Source organism: Lathyrus oleraceus, chromosome 1, assembly GCF_024323335.1.
Source record: "Lathyrus oleraceus cultivar Zhongwan6 chromosome 1, CAAS_Psat_ZW6_1.0, whole genome shotgun sequence".
NCBI classification, from domain to species: domain Eukaryota; kingdom Viridiplantae; phylum Streptophyta; class Magnoliopsida; order Fabales; family Fabaceae; genus Lathyrus; species Lathyrus oleraceus.
Window position 1 is genome coordinate 238028219 of NC_066579.1, and position 13735 is coordinate 238041953.

The 13735-nt window shown below is 38.8% G+C and overlaps 1 long non-coding RNA gene across 1 annotated transcript; it reads right to left on the reverse strand.

Moving 5' to 3' along the window:
• Positions 1-11022: 11022 nt before the first annotated feature.
• On the reverse strand, positions 11023-13365 carry LOC127129298 (uncharacterized). Its single transcript, XR_007806283.1, has 2 exons — positions 12712-13365; positions 11023-12628 (listed from the first exon to the last, which is right to left on the reverse strand). It is a non-coding gene; the product is annotated as an uncharacterized LOC127129298 (long non-coding RNA).
• Between the last annotated feature and the right edge of the window lie 370 nt (positions 13366-13735).

Sequence of the window (13735 nt, forward strand, 5' to 3'; positions counted from 1 at the left end):
AAAACAAGATTGACTTAGGAAAAATTAGGGAATCTCGGTGGGCGGCCGACCCAAAGGATCAGCCCAGGAAAAATCAGGGTAAACAAAGCAAAAGAATCAGAGGATCAACATCAAAATCCTCAACAAAAGAGCAAACCTTTGTGATTGCAAACCAAAACAGAAGGAGAGTGGTTATTGCTCCAATATCTCATAGGGTTCCTTAACCATCATTGTTGATATCCAAAATCCTTTTCTGAAATATGAATGCTTGTTCTAAGCTAACTGAACGTAGGACTGGAGAACATCACGAAGAATGGGCGGGTTAGAATAGGTTTTGAGTCTTATATCCTTTCTTCCTGATACCGTGAACCAGGCCATGTTACAACCCTCGAAAGACCTAACTGAAGCATGGTTTATTTTGAAAGCATACTATGGTAAGGTCACGTTAAGCTGACTCCTAAATATTTGCTTGTCATCTGTATTGATACTGACACGATATTCTAAATAGTGATACATTCACTAGATGTCATAATCTTAGTGAACACACTTGAGTTTTCAAAACTTGCATGAATATGACATTATAATTATTATTCTTAAAATGAGCATTTACATGTGAATAGTCATTTGACATCAAGGGAGATGACATATGGGGAGCATTGATCAAATTCGTGATATCCCATAGCTCGAATCTCTTCAAGAGACAGTCAAGCTGGGGAAACCACGTCGAGATTCTATCAATCTCTCTGAATCAGCCAGATAGGGGCAAAGTTACTTCAAAGCTCACATTGGGGCAAACTATCTCAAGAGCACGAGAAGTCAATCCTTCCCAAGATGGTTCATCAAGGGGATACAGTTTCAAGACATTGGGGCAAGGCAGTATGAGATGTTCAGATGTTGAGGCCCTTCCATAACTTGTGACTGGGGCAGTTGGTGCAAAGACTCAATATCTTGGGGCAGAGGCAGGCTACTCTCCATGTTTCAGACATAATCTAGAGGTGTTACAACCGCTTTTGAGCTTGAAGTTGGTGTCAAAGAATCATGTCCGGATAACCATTATCCTATCCTAAATTTCCCACTGCCCTCTATATGAGCACCTGGCTTAACCATTGCATAAATCATTATCTTACATAAATCATGTCGCTTCACTCATGCATATCATAAAGCATAACACGAAACCGTGCAAATAAGAAAAGACAAAAAAATCAAGCTTCATTGACTAACCCAAAGCCCAACCCTTGCTTGGCAAACCATAAAACTCTCATCACGTTACGTCCACTCTTAATAGGCAGATTTTTGGATGCGTAGTATCTAATCCTCTTCTACCTTGAATACCTGAAAAGCTCCCGCAATTCCTGTATTCAAGTTCAAGAAGATTAAATAGGGGCAGTTGTAGTACCCCAAAATTTGCCCCCAATTTTCGCTTTTCCATCTAACCCATAACCTGAGATCCATCTAACCCCATTCACGTCTCATGCATATTCATCATCATTCATTCCTCATAGATTCAAGGTTTCTGATTAACAAAGCGGGCTTGGATTGGAGATTTCGGTATTTGAGTTGGTAATCCTTGTGGTTTGAAGGGTTGGAAACCCTAAATGGGTTCACGACATTAACAAATTGTTGGATTTGAGACCTTTGGTCATTGTTGGACACTTGGATCTTTGACCTAGCTAAACCCTTGTACATGGCTTGTTTGCATTCATATTCCACTGAATCTCATTGGACCCAAGTCACTATCATCCATTCACAAAACACATTGGTTCTAGTTGGATCATAGTACCACATGAACATACATTTTAATCAGAGAATTCCATTTCATCATCTTTTACATCAGTCTACTTTTGGTCAACTATTGACTTTTTGGTCAACCAGTTGACCAAAGTCAACTTGCCATACTTGATCATTGCATTTAACATAAGTGTCCATGATCATTTCATCATTAATTCAAGTTAATTTGTAAATTCAAGTTACTTTGAAAATTCAAGTAAATTTTGATAATTCAATTAAATTTGGAAAGTCAAGTTTATTTTGGAATTCAAGATTTAATTTTGAAGTTGGAATTGGGAATTCAATTTGATTTTCGAAATCGTCTTTCCTATGGGCCATGATGGCTGTCCTAGAGTGATCCCATTTTTGGTCTTTCATGTCCATCACTCAAAAAAACAAAACTCATGTGCAAGCCCAACGCAATTGTCCATGTCCAATTAGTATCCGTTTGGAACCAGTTATCCATAAACCATTTTGCTAAACCAATATCCATTACTAATCCAATTTGATTTTTTTAATCCATGTTGACTATCCAAAACCATATCCATTTCCATATCCAATTCTTTAAAAAATCAAATCCATAACTTTAAACCGATTTCCAATTAATCCATTTTCCAACTATCCATTTTTATCAACCATGTTAGGTGTTATCCCTTTTTCTAAATCAATTAACCATTTATCAATTCTAGAATTAACCATCCAATCAAGTCAAAATTCACAAACACAGAATTTTTTTTTTAAATATCCAGAATTTTAAAAAAAATTTCAAAATTAACCCATTTTTCAAAAAAATTACACAAATGGGCAAAATTTGCCCTAATTGTGTACATAGGCGCCACCCTAGTTGGCGCCTACCCTTAATGGGTAGGGCAAGTCGCCACTAGGGGTGGCGCCTATGCCCAATCCCTTTTTTTTTTTTTTTTTTTTTTTTTTTTTTTTAAATGTTTTATTAATTTTTTTTTTTAATTTTTTTTTTTTAAATATTAGATATTTGATAAATATATTTTTTTTATAAATTATATTAATTTATATTAACACTTATATATAAATAAAATTATTACAAGATATATATATATATATATATATATATTAATTTATATATATATTAATTTATATATATATATATATATAATTTAATTTATAAACAATTAATATTATATACATTTAATTAATATATAGAAATATTTATTTACAAGATATATATATATATATATATATATATATATATATATATATATATATATATATATATATATATATATTTATATATATATATAAATATTAATTTATATATATATTAATTTAATTTATAAGTAAATAATATTATTTATAAATTTTTGGGAGAATTAGGGTTAGGTAGACTGGTGTACAACCCAGATCTTTTCCTATAAATAAAGTGTTATTTCCTTGCATTTTCTTCAACACTGTTTCCTACCACCTTCTGTATCAAGTTGAGTTCATGGCATCCCCAAGACCGTCGTCATGGCAGCGAACATCATCAAGGCGCCCGGATCCTGAACCAGTAATCTTAAAAAGGGATGGGCATGTTATTTTCTCGCCTTTGAAACCCCCAATGGAGATGAAATTTTGGAACATCCGTTCGTTGGACCAACTAAAAAGGTCCTTGATGTCTTGGTTAGAGGGAGATTACCAACCTGGTGAAGTCATCAGAAGGATTCAGAGGCTTAGAACAAGGTTCTCATTTGAAACTGGAGAAACGATACGCTGGTGGGTTGAAGTTGAAAGCGACATTGATTGCATCCAAATGATGCATGGATCAGACGACATAGTGTTAACTGTTGTAATTTCTTAGATTTTAATGGTTGTTTGTCATGTTGTTGTTGTATTTGTTATTGTTCTAGTACTTGTTCTTGTTTTAGTACTTGTTTTTGTTCCAGTATTTGTTTTTGTTTTAGTAATTGGTGTTGTAATGTTAGATGTTTGTGTTTGTTGTTCAAGTGTCATCTTCTATTTGGAATAAAAAGTAAACTTTAATTTAAAATGATTTTGGTACACAGATTTATGAAAGTGAAAACTAAGTTGTGGAACTAGATCCACGATATGGACATTTGTTCTTATTATGCCCTAGTTGTCTACATATGCTACACTTCCTCTGCATTTTCTCTGCGACGTCCATTTCAGTTCTAATGCGCCTGCTATTTGGGCGACCACTTTTATTCCGCCGCATCGATTCGTTGTGCCAAACAATTTCCCCGTCATACTCTGGCCAATACGCCTCCAATGCTACCACCGGAAAGGGATTGTCGTATACATTGAGCAATGTTGCAACTTTGTAGATTGGAGACACTAGCGATAATGCATCGAAGTGGCTGTGTGAACACGCTGCAATGACATGGGAACAAGGCATACGATACGCCTGAAATTGACCACAGTCGCACCAACGGTCTGGTATTAGGACCCTATACTCTTGTCTGGGCAGCCCTTGGTTGTGGTCAATTGTTTCCTTGACACTGAAAGTGTGGCCATGGCGGTCGAACTCCGTAACCCGATGGCTGCTGGCTTTGGCGGATTCCTGCCTCATAAACTTCATGCATGCTTCACTATAAACCTGACTCGTCTGCAACACTTCATTCCAGCGCCTGCCCCTTGTTACGAACAACGTTGCCATCCGAAAATAGGTCGCACTCACCAATGCGGTTACCGGGAGGTTACGTATGCCCTTAAACACGCCGTTCATTGATTCCACAAGATTTGTTGTCATGTGGCCCCACCTCACCCCATCGTCGTACGATCTAGTCCACTTCGCTCTGTCGATATTATCAATCCACCTCCCTGCATCAGAATTTGCCAACACTATTTCCCGGCGATAGTATTGGAATCCAGGCTGGTTTAATGCGTACCCCGCGTTTATCAAATGTTGCTTCAAAAAGTTATCCTTGAACTCCCGCATAAAATTTTGTGCAATATGCCTGATGCAGTAGACATGGGTAGACGGGGGGTCATGCCAGCCATTTGCTGGATTATTGTATGCACTGTCTATTGAGGCGTGCCTGTCAGAAATAACGCAGATGCCAGCTTGTGGAGTCACGTGCGTTCGAAGATTCTTAAGGAAGAAACTCCAACCAGCTGCCGTTTCTCCTTCCACCAATGCAAAGGCTATTGGGAAAATATTTGAATTGCCATCTTGTGCGACCGCCATCAGTAACGATCCTTTGTATTTCCCATACAGCCAAGTTCCATCGACTTGAACAAGTGGTTTGCAGAATGTGAACCCGATGATGCATGGACGGAATGCCCAGAAAAGTCTATGGAAAATTCCATTACCTTCTAGACGAGTTCCGTCAGGGGATTGTGCAGGCAAGGTCTCCATTATAGTAACCGTCCCAGGTGAATACAATCGTAGTGCAGCCAGGTAGCGTGGTAGTTGTTTGTATGATTCCTCCCAGTTACCGTACACCAGTTCAATTGCCTTGGTTTTTGCTAACCAAGCCTTTCTGTATGACGGTGTATATTTGAAAACAGCCACACAATGGGAGATAATTGTTTTGACCTTCAGTGACGGGTCAGCCTCAACTAGAGGTAATATGGAATGGCAGATCATGTCATGGCTAAGTTTGCGATGATCCTGTGCCATGTTGGTGTTGACGCAAATGTGAGCTTGAGATATTGACCCTATCACCCACGCGTTATGCTTCTTCTTGTACGATGCCATCAACCTATATCCACACTCCGGATTTTTGCATTCAATAACGTATCTTTCCGGATTTGATTTGATAACATCGTAGTCAACACAATTTTTCAAGTGCCAGTTCTTTATTGCTAACAGACACTCTTCCTTGGTCCGAAATTGGTCACCCTTCTTTAAGTCCTCATCAGACCTCATATATGGGTTGTAGAACATATCTGATGAGGGCTCATCCTCGCCCAAGTTAAGTGTTGTGAAGTGCGCAGGAGGTGAGTAGCGTTGCGCTATAGGTATTTGAGGTTGGTCTTCGTCTTCAGAATGACGGTTCACCAAGTCATCAACCACGTCTTCAGCATCATCAACCACATCGTCTTCAACGTGGTGCTCAGCATCTTGTTCGTCATCAATCACAGGATCAATAACCTGTGATTGAATATTCTGAGTTGGTTGAGGTTGTTCCAACACAATGTACAACACTATGTAGTCGTAACCAGAGTACTCATGGTTACGAAGCATGTATTGTGTCTCCATGTCATTTTGAATCAATGACTTATAAAACTTGACAGAGTTGTTTTCTGAAAAAAAAGGTTGTTGATAAAAAATTTGGGACACTGGTTGTCTTAGTTTGGACTCAATCTTCCTTTTCAGATAAGAGAAGTCAGCTCCTCTATTTAGACAAAACCGAGTGCATTCGGTGTTTCTAAATAGGAAGCCAGACTTATCACATTCATAAGTCTCACCGTTGACGTGAGCTTTGACTTTGTATTGTGAAGAAGATGACATGTTTTGTGAAGACATTGTGAAGGTTTTGTGAAGGTTTTGTGAAGGTTTTGTGAGGGTTTTGTGAAGGTTTTGTGAAGATATTTTCAAGGTTTTGTGAAGATTGCTGTGAAGATTGCTGTGTGTGATATGTGAATATTTATACTGCAAGAATCTTACTGAAGATTGCAGTATACTGCAAGAATCTTACTGAAGATTGCTGTGAAGATATGTGTGTGAAGATTGCTGTGAAGATATTGTGAATACCTCAGAGATTCCCTTGCATGCCTTACACGTGTCACACCCTTGAATGCAACACTCCCACCTAGTCTGTACTAATGCATTCCAACCTATCCACCTAGCCTGAACATAGTCTCAGAGATTCCCATGCATGCCTGTTCCCCATCAAGTCTTCACCACCAAGTCTCAGAGATTCCCACGCATGCCTTACACGTGTCACACCCTTGAATGCAACACTCCCACCTAGTCTGTACTAATGCATTCCAACCTATCCACCTAGCCTGAACATAGTCTCAGAGATTCCCATGCATGCCTGTTCCCCATCAAGTCTTCACCACCAAGTCTCAGAGATTCCCACGCATGCCTTACACGTGTCACACCCTTGAATGCAACACTCCCACCTAGTCTGTACTAATGCATTCCAACCTATCCACCTAGCCTGAACATAGTCTCAGAGATTCCCATGCATGCCTGTTCCCCATCAAGTCTTCACCACCAAGTCTCAGAGATTCCCACGCATGCCTTACACGTGTCACACCCTTGAATGCAACACTCCCACCTAGTCTGTACTAATGCATTCCAACCTATCCACCTAGCCTGAACATAGTCTCAGAGATTCCCATGCATGCCTGTTCCCCATCAAGTCTTCACCACCAAGTCTCAGAGATTCCCACGCATGCCTTACATGTGTCACACCCTTGAATGCAACACTCCCACCTAGTCTGTACTAATGCATTCCAACCTATCCCATGCAGGTGTTTTGGACTTTTTCTACTTTTATAACACATATACGCCAATTAGTATGGCGTAACTAAATGAAGTATTCAATTTAAAGTTGTAATAAAACATAAAATAATTTAATTACAATATAATTATTTGTTTTTCTTTTTGAAAAATATTTGAAAGTGCACGCGTACACCACAATAATAAATATTTGAAAGTCAAATTTCAACCGTTAAATAAATTATTGGGGGATATCAAAGCTAAAATTGGATTCTACTATCTCTGTGACACTTAACTTCTCATCTAACCTGTACAGTGTGACACCTATTCTGCAAGATTCCCACGCATGCCTCACACTTGTCACATTTTTGCATCATCAGATTCCACCAAGTCTTCCCCAAGACAAGACAACTCCCACCTAGTCTGCACCTAAGCATGCCAACACTGCCACGTAGTCTGCACCTATTCTGCAAGATTCCCACGCATGCCTCACACTTGTCACGTTTCTGCGTCATCAGATTCCACCAAGTCTTCCCCAAGACAAGACAACTCCCACCTAGTCTGCACCTAAGCATGCCAACACTGCCACGTAGTCTGCACCTATTCTGCAAGATTCCCACGCATGCCTCACACTTGTCACGTTTCTGCATCATCAGATTCCACCAAGTCTTCCCCAAGACGAGACAACTCCCACCTAGTCTGCACCTATGCATGCCAACACTGCCACGTAGTCTGCACCTATTCTGCAAGATTCCCACGCATGCCTCACACTTGTCACATTTCTGCATCATCAGATTCCACCAATGCATGCCAACACTACCACGCATGCCTTACACTTGTCACATTTTTGCATATTCAGTTTACTTGAAAAAGAGTATAAATAGAGGGTCATTCTTGCAAGTTTTCATCTACCACTAACACTTTTATTCAGAGAACTCAGGCGAAACTTCTCATCCACCAAGCTTCTTCCTACATTGCAGTCATGTCGCTTCTTACCATGGGCCAAGAACACAGAGGAACTAGGGCAAACATTGCCTCATTCGTAAGTTTTTCTTGAACATTGCCTCTTTCGTATGTTTGTAGTTAGTTTTTTAAAAGTCCAATATAATAATTTTTTATATTGTTTGTTTTTAAAGGATCCCAAGAAATTTCGTCAACGTTCACACCCAATGCCTTATCCAGACCCATGGTGCGTACCTTACATAGAGCGTGCGGGTTTCGGTCATGTAATGCATGTCGTAAATGCCACCATTGATGCCAAATTCATTTTGGCTCTGTGTGAACGTTGGAGACCTGAGACACACACCTTTCACCTACCAACTGGTGAATGTACCGTCACATTAGAGGACGTGTACATGCTTTTAGGTCTTAGAATAGATGGTAAGCCTGTCACCGGAAATGTTCAACAGCCTAACCAAATATGTGTTGAAATGTTGGGGGTAGATCTGGTCGAGGGTGAGGGGTCTGCCAAAGCAAGGGGTCAGGGTATTAAATTATCTAGCCTACAATTGTACCACGACTCCATAACTTTGACTGAGGAATCCTCCGAACAAGAAAAAGTCATAAAAACCCGGGTTTACATTATGCTATTGTTTGGGAACTTGCTATTTCCCGAAGGGACGGGAAATAGCATAAATTTTATGTACTTGAGTTTGCTCGGGGACATTGATAGAATAAGCACATATAGTTGGGGTTCTGCAGTATTAGCATTCCTATATAGCTCTTTGTGTAAAAATGCACAAAATGAGCACTGTACATTTTCTGGATGTTCTTTTTTGCTTCAAACATGGGGGTGGTGGAGATTGCCGAGGCTAGCCCCAGAAAATCCTAATGACTACTCCTTCCCCTACGCAACTAGGTAAATTTATGATCTTATTTCATTTTGTATATTTATTCTATAAATATTTGTAACTAATATTATTTATCTTTTTTTGTTTAGGTTCATTACAACCGGACTGGATTACAGTCTTACCCCCAAAAATAAAATTATATTTTATCGTCAACTGTTGGATCGTCTCCGAGCACAGGATGTATTACCACTAAATCACTCAACTTCTAACTGATTTATTAATGTCATGCATTATCGATAAATAACATATTTACTTTTTTCTTTGCAGTTTATTTGGAGGCCATATTTGGGATTGGAACATCAACCAAACCCCGAAGATGCAGCTGTTTGGACAGCAAAAACGGCCATAATGCGGTTCACCACTGTGGAGATGCACCAAAGTGACCGTGTCAAGCTTCAATTCGGAATGCATCAAGACATCCCAGGCCCCCCAATGTCCATGGAACCTTGGCATCTAAAAAAAGTCAGCCACCAGTGGTATGCCCAAAATTGGAAGGAATTTGCTAAGGAGTTTCGAAAAATGTGGAAAGACCGTGCCCACTATGTTCTACAATTTCCGGTGGCGCCCAACGAAATGAAGCCGACAAGGGAATATGTGGAATGGTATAGAGCAAATACCAATCCAGAAATGATTGTGTCTGACCCGTTCTATTTGGACGATCCCCGGATGCAACAGCCATATTTCCAACAACAACAACCACCACAGTATTCCCAACAACAACAACCACCACCTTATTACCAACAACAACCACCACAACCATTTTACCAACAACAACCACCACCACCTTATTACCAACAACAACCACCACCACCATATTACCAACAACAACAACCACAACACATGTCCACCCCCCAACCAAACCAACAATACATACCACAAACTCAATCCCAATACCATGAAGACTACCAACAACAAACTCAACATTCCCACCACCATCAACAGTCCCAACACCTACCACAATATCAATCCCCCTACTTCCACCAATCCCAACAATTCCAACACGGCAATTTCCCAAGCTCTTCCAGTCCTCCACCTAGCCCCGACACGGGTATACAAGAGGACTACCAACAGGACTACTACACACCACAACAAACATTGCACTTTGGCCAACCCGATTCAACCCTAAACTACCAAAGACCACAATTCGAGGGCGCACCCAGCAGTAGTCAGTTTGTCCCACCGAGACAAAGCTTCGAGGGCGCAGAGGGGACCCGTCTTTCCTACAGCACTGAAGGGACTTCGACCGAACCACAACGGCAAGCGGCAAGGGGGCGCGTTAGGGCAAGGGGTGGTAATAGGGAAGCACCACCACCACGTGAACCGTCTAGGCGAGTAACTAGACCTCCCCCGTGCGGATCGTACAAGGGACCGCATCATATGTGATTAATCATATCTTTGTAATATTTGCCTTGTTTATTATTCAAATAAAAATATTTTCTGTTTATTATCTTTATATCTTTATCTTTATCTTTAAAAATATTGTCTATCATATCTTTATACATATATAAATTAATTTTTTTTCCAAAAATTTACAAATAATATTAATTACTTATAAATTATATTAATATATATATATATAATTAATATATATATATAAATTAATATATATATATATATATAAATAAAAAAATTTAGACAAAATATATGTGTGAACATAAATTAATATACTTAATAAAAAACATAAATTTATAAATAAAAAAAAATTAAAAAAAAAAAAAAAACATTAAAAAAAACATTAAAAAAAAAAAAATAAAAAATAAAAAAAAAAATGGATTTGGGCATAGGCGCCACCCCTAGTGGCGACTTGCCCTCCCCATTAAGGGTAGGCGCCAACTAGGGTGGCGCCTAAGGGTAAAAAATGGCCAATTTTGGCCATTTGTGTAATTATTTTGAAAAATTGGATATTTTTGAAATTTTTTTGAAATTTTTGGATATTTAAAAAAAAGATTCACAAACACACTCTGACTTTCCATTTCAATTAGAAACCTTTCATTAAATCCCTTCATTTCACAATTAATCTTTCTTTTCAATTTCAAGCTCCAATCTTAACATTCCAACTTTCCATAACATTCAAACTTTCAATATATTTAACCATTCAATACACATTACAATTTCATCAATCCATTTCTATTACAACCATTATTCCAAACATTTTTCATTAATCCAACTCAATTTCACATTCTTTAATTCAAATTACAACAAAATTTGCATCAATACATAATGAAAGTTTAATAGCATCCACCATGCTCCACTCTTCAATACAAGTGCATAGAGCAAGCAACCAAGTTTCACTCCAATATTCAAAGCATCCCAAGTGCACCATAAGTTCACAAATCATCCAAGCATCATGCAAAACACTTTCACCGATTAACTCCAAGGCTAGCAAATAAAATCCATTTTCAAAACAGAGCCAATAGTCCTTAACTATCTAAAGCAGGTCGTGTCATATCCAACATCAAGATTCCAAGCCAATACCACAACAAATTAACCAAGTGCTCACAAAGTAAGAACTTTCCGTCCAAACTAACTAGCCAACCGAATTGGAACTGTAAACAAGGGCTAACATTTTGGCAGAATAGAGCATTAATTCTAACATAAATCATTCTAACATATTTTTAACCAAAGTTAATACTTTAACCATATTCACGTAACAGCAGAAAACAAAAGTAATTGGCATTGCAATCTAAGCTGAATTTCAGAATAACATTGCCAACAGCTACTAACAGAAATTGAACAAATTTTATTCAAATAAGCAGAAATCACAATGACACGATAATGATATATGAAGTTTTGGAATGATGGTTATCCTATCCTATCCTATCCCACCTATTACCGCACCACACTCCCTACCAAGTACAATTTCAAAGACAAATGCGAAACATGAGACAACCATAAAGTTCAGTAAAAGATCGAATTTGAAGCATTTATCCCGTATGACACATCACAAGCATAGCAGTTTCTAACTGCATAACTGAACCAGCGAAAATAACATAAGGAGAAAACCATTTTTAACCAACCGTAACTAACTCCAGACCTCTAACCGATTCCTAACTAACCTAACAGAAATCCTAACTATTTTGTAACCAACCAAAACCGTAACAGATTCTCAACCGACTCTAATTGATTGGAAGCATAGTAAAGGAAGAATGAATCTATAAATACCTGGCTGATCATTGAGAGAAGGAGCTTTTTTTTGGATTTTTGCAGAGAGTTCTTTTCAATTCTGCAGTAGGGAATTTTCGCTCTGCAACAACACCACCTTCTATCCATTCTCAGATAATCATCCCTTCAATATCAACTCTCACCTTCAATTGAGCCCTTCAACCTTCTCTCAACCAATTCCTTCAACCTTCTCTCAACCAATTCCTTCACCTTCAAACTGCTTCAATCCATGTTTTTTCTAACTCTGCATTGTTTTCCATTGCTCCAATTCAGGGCTCCCATCAAATCTTCACTCTTCACAATTCATCTTTGAGATGCTCCAACACCAATCATCATCTGCAACAAAGAGTGCTTCTTCTTCAATTGGCCTTGAGGGTTTCTCGATAATTCATATTCACCTTCAATCGTCAAGCTTTAACTTCCTTCAAACGTCACCTCTCAGTCTCCGTTTCTTGACCTGCCGCCGTTATGTAAACACCGCAATGATGTCGTCACAACTCATCTGAAAAACCACAATGTCAGCTTGCAACCATATCAAACGCAACAGTGGTGGTAATAGAAGGAAGAAGGGAATGATTTTAATACCTGTCAATCGCCAAAAATCAGAGTACCGGAGTTTTGATTTCACAACCTATCACAATAAGTCCAATTCAAATTCTTCTTGATTCGATTCTCAGTTCACGTGTGAGGCTTCACCACTCTACGCAGAAGATGCAAAGCTGTGTAGGCTTTCAGTTCCGGCGTTAAATCTTGCGATCCGGAGTTAGTGAAGACGACAATGAACGTGACATAAAGGGTGAATCCAAATCATTTTGCGCAAACTTAAGAAGAAGATGCACGCATCTACATACACGTCGCGACAGTAGTGATCGACTACGGAGAGAAATTTCATCGATAAGGCCTATCAGAAGCAATCGCGGTAGCGTGTCCTGATTAAGATTTAGTTGGACTTGGACGTGATTCTTGTTGAACTTAGGATCCAATTCGCAGTTTGAACCAAAATCCAATTGGGAACACCGAACAAGCACGATTCGTGATTTTGAAACGCGACCGATTCCATCAACACGAGGACGTTGAACGCGATCACCGTGCTGGCTCAGGGCTTGCTTGAATAGGTGTTTCCGCTTTCAACTTTTCGCAGAAACGCTTTTGCCTGATTTCAGCTTATGGAGCGGCATTAGGAAGGCCATTCGTCCAAGGTCGAAATTTGGACCAGCATTAATGTTGGGCCGAAAGCCCAAGCGCTTCATTCACCCGATACACACCCAAATCACATGTGCACCCCATTTTGTCATATGGGTCATTATTCTGCGCTTGTGGTCTCTGGGCCTAAGCTATCTGCCGCATATCCTAATTTACCAGGTTCTGCACCCAATTGCTTTTTTGGTTTAAGTTGTTAATCAATTTTACCTATGCTAATTCAAACCATTAGGATTTAATAGAATTTGTAGAATTTAATTAACCATTAGGATTCAGTTGAATTCGTAGAATTTAATTGACACTAGGGTTTAATTGACCCTTTAGAATTTATTTGATTTTTAAGTTCGGTCGATTTTGATTAATTCCTAACATTTAGAATAATTGTAGAATTAGATTACATTGTAGGCAT